General features: G+C 49.4%; 1 pseudogene; it reads right to left on the bottom strand.

The window, feature by feature from the left end:
* Positions 1-3,677: 3,677 nt before the first annotated feature.
* On the bottom strand, positions 3,678-4,038 carry LOC127211155 (small nuclear ribonucleoprotein Sm D1-like; annotated as a pseudogene).
* Between the last annotated feature and the right edge of the window lie 238 nt (positions 4,039-4,276).

Raw genomic sequence — 4,276 nt, 5'->3', positions numbered from 1 at the left:
TGTGACCTCTATGGCTTTTAGATGTTTGGCAGAGATTACCAGGAGAGCGACATCGTGACTGTCAAAAGATCACACTTGGTGCCCTAGCAGGCTAAGACAGTAAGAGGGGAATCCTAGGAATCTCAGGCGGGAGATCAGAGCTCTCCACCCTCAGGCACCCAGCACTTCCGTTCCTGCCCCTTCTTTCTCCAGTAAACTCTACAGGAAGGAGGCTGTGCTATCTGCTCCCGGAAGCAGCTTCTATTGAGATAGTTCCTCACTTTTTTTTTTTTTTTTTTTTTTTTGGTTTTTCGAGACAGGGTTTCTCTGTGTCGCCTTGCCTGTCCTGGACTCACTTTGTAGACCAGGCTGGCCTTGAACTCATAGCGATCCGCCAGCCTCTGCCTCCTGAGTCCTGGGATGCACTCCACCCACCCCCGGTACCACCACGCCCGGCAACAGTTCCTCACCTTAACCTGACCCCTCCTCTCCCCTCTCTGGACAGTGACAGTGATGCGACCACTGTGGTCATTGTTATATTTAATAATTAAAGGCCATGAGAGATAGAAGGTAAATACAAAGTAAATACAAGGTACCAGGCACTAATTTTATATTTGTTTAAGAATAAGATAATGATAGAATACAAGGCTCAGATACTATGTTGTAGTGGAGTTTATTAAATGATCATGGGGGGGTGGGGGGAAGAAGGAAAAGGGGGAAGGGTACCCTAGACACACACACACACACACACACACACACACACACACACGGGTAGAGTGTAGAGAGAAAGAGACCACATGGAGTGTCTGTCTCTTTTTTCTTTTTTTTTTTCTGAGACAGGATTTCTCTCTGTAGCCTTGACTGTCCTGGACTCGCTTTGTAGACCAGGCTGGTCTTGAACTCACAGCAATCCGCCCACCTCTGCCTCCCTGAGGGTTGAGATTCAAGACGTGTGCCACCACTGCCGGCTGGGTCTGTCTTTTATATGGCACTGGGCAGGGCCACGCCCCCTTGGCAGGTAAGCAGTGATGTCACAGGTAGGCCGACTGAAGCAGAGGACTAACAGTCATGATCCTGCATTTGGTTTATTGTGGGTACTTGCCCTGTGTTGTCCCCCAAGTTCGCCTCCCTAAGAGCTCTAAATGGGTCCCTGGTATTCCTGTTTGGCAGAGGAGGAGACTGAAACTCGGAATGGGCGAGCAGTGTGGTGGACATCCTGCCGTTGTGGGGGCTTCAGAACACAGGTTCGCACTGTGTTCTGGGTTTAAGGTTTAGCGTCTTGGGAGCATCTGGGCAAAGGGATCTGCAGTGTCACATAATCAGAAGTGCAGTGTGAGGGAAAGGACAGGACAGAAGGAGCTCCTGAGACGTGGCTCTGGGTTTTGACTTGTTTCTGGGTGATTTTGAGCAGATTGCTTACCCTCTCTGTGCCTTGAGAGACTTTGGCTGTGCCATAGCAGTGAGACTACAAGCCCCACTCCACCCCATGAGCTCATGCTATGTGTGGTGGGTAGAAGGGAAGCCCAGTGAAGGGTGACTTTTGAGTGCTAATATGGGCTACCCATGATCCATCTGGGCACCACTGCTAGTTCTGTGGCCTTAGTTTGTGATTGGGCAGATTTGATTTAAATGCCTTTACTAATGTTAACTTGCAAAGGAAGTTAACATAGTGGGACAAGAAAATAAATGGAAAATATTTCTTCGATGACAACAACAAAAAGAGCTTGGAGCGTCAGGTCAGAAGGGCTGGACAACAGAGTCTGTCAGTTCACAGCTTGAACTGGGCTCTGGGCCCAGTCCCCTTCCTTCGATAGGCTCAGAGATCTGTAAAAAAGAGGACATACACTCACGTACACACACAGACACACACACAGACACACACACACACACACACACACACACATACACACACACACACACTACTATGTTTTGGGGCCAGGGTCTTCCTACGTAGCTCGGGCTGGCTTCAAACTCAAGGATCTCCTGTGTCAGCATCCCAAATTCTGGAATTGCAGTTATACACCGCTGTGTCTCTGCTACACCCCTTATGGTCACTAAATCCTGTGGCTCTCAACTGTTATCCTGGCGCCTTTGGAGGCCCATCTTGTCCAGGTCACCAGATGGAAGAGCCTGGGTCTCAAAGGACTCAGGGACTGGGAACTCAGGTGGGCAGAGAACGAGGAAGGGCCACAGTGCCATAGGGACAAGCTGCTCCCTCTCTGGCCCCTAAGTTCACCCTCCCCCCCCAAGTGGCTGGGGGGCCTGGCCTGAGATCAGAGGTCCACCAGCGTCAGCCCGACCCTGCCCAGCGCGTCAAGAGGCGCCTTCTCAGCACAGAACAATGCCGGTTCTTTGAAGGGTTGGGCAGCAGGGGATGGGTGTTTCTCCAAACACAGGCTCTCCTTTGCAAAACAGGCTTTGATTCCCAGGCCCGGAGGCCCCAGGTGCCTGTTGGGCGGCAGCCGGGTGGCTGGGGGCTTTGTTTGCCAGGAAGAGGGGCCTTGGAGACTCAGGAACAAAGGCGGGGGACAGAGCTGGATGGAGTCGTGATGGCCTGGGCAGGCAATCAGGCTTACAAAGGTGGGGGTGGGGTCTGTACATCTCTGGCGGTCCCCCTTTAGCCTGGCCCTTTCAGGCCAGTCCCTGTTTTCCTTTCTTGGTGGGTCGAAATTCTGTAACAGAGTGTGCAATTGGACTTCCAGCTTGGCCTGGTAGCCCCTGAGTTAAAAAAAAAAAAAAAAAAAAAATTCTAATTTGGGAACGAAGTTCGTAAGAAGTGTCGATCAGAATCCAAGAGGCAGGAGCCAGAGGGACCAGAACGGAGAGTCCTTGGCTTGTGCATCAAGTCTTAGGGTACTGTGTTAAAAGTGAAGGCGTGTATCAGATACCATGCTGGGTGCTGGAGACACCTGGGTCTCTCACTTGACCCCCATCTCCTCTATTGATAGTATCTGAAGCCCCTATGGGGCCTCTGAACGAGTCTCTGCTCAGCCACCTTGTGCTTGCAGATCCAGAATTGAGGATTGCATGCTGGGGCAGGGCTGCCTCCCAGTCCCTTTCAAAAGATAGCTTACATTCTTCAGAGACAGCTCTCTGGCCTCCCTGAACGCTGGATCTAACCCACCAGCCCACATTTGTTCTCAAAACCCTGCACCCCTCTAAGACAGACTCCCGCTGCTGACGGTGCTCTTGACTTCAAAAGCAAGAAGAGCCACTGGCCTGGGTGCCTCGGCCAGCTTTCCCTGCACACATAGCTCTGTCTAGACTCTGCTAGACTCTAGGTGTGATTAGCATTTTTAATCAATTGGCCGTGTAAAGCAATCGCCCTCCACGGTGCACAGGTGTGTCTCCCACACAGCCAGTGCCTGATTAAGGACAGAGTCGGACCTGTCTCTCCAGAGAAGCACTTCTGTTCTTCTGTTCAAGGATGCAACATAGAAGCCCCACCTGAGCAACACACACACACACACACACACACACACACACACACACACACACACACAAAGTTTTATATAGTTCAATCATCTAAAACCATTGTTTGTGTGTTATGAGTAATTGGATATTAGTAATTTTTTATTTGTTTTTTTTTCTTTTTTTTTTTGTTCCCACACTTAACGTTTATTAAAAACTGACAAACAAAACCTGTACAAAACCACCCCAAATTTCTTATCACTTTGAAACAGTAATCTTGAGAGAAATTATCGCTTAGGACCCCCTCTTCCTCTGCCACGACCATGTCCTCTTCCTCTACCTCGGCCTCGACTTTTTCCTGCAACAGCCTCCGTTTCCTTAGGTTTCCACCTTAAGTTCCACACCCACAAGCAGTGTGTCCAGAGGTAAGCTGTCAGGCAGAGTAAAACACCGAGTGCTAGTGCCTTGGATACTCAGTGTTTCCAACTGCACGGGTTCTCTGTTCTTCAGCGTCATCTCCACAGCTTTAAGACGTGTGTTCATGCTGACATCTACCCCTGTGACTGTTCCATGGCCTCGTGTTCCATTCTTCAGCTCAATGGTTACAGTTTCATGACTCAGTTTCATCAAAACTCTCATGAGCTTCATCCTAGTGGCACGCTCTCCCTTCTGGTCTGACTGTATCTCATGTTTTATCTTTTTATTAAACTTTTTTTTTTTTTGGTTTTTAGAGACAGCCTCTCTCTGTGTACCCTTGGCTGTCCTGGACTCACAGTGATCCTCCTGCCTCTGCCTCCCGAGTGCTTGGTATTAAAGGTGTGCGCCACCACACCCAGCTCATTTTTTTTTTTTACATATACATTTATATTTATTACATATATATACA

The sequence above is a fragment of the Acomys russatus genome, chromosome 29 (genome assembly GCF_903995435.1).
Source record: "Acomys russatus chromosome 29, mAcoRus1.1, whole genome shotgun sequence".
Classification (NCBI taxonomy): domain Eukaryota; kingdom Metazoa; phylum Chordata; class Mammalia; order Rodentia; family Muridae; genus Acomys; species Acomys russatus.
The sequence above is the reverse complement of the archived record's forward strand: the minus strand, read 5'-3'. Positions and strand labels throughout refer to the sequence as shown.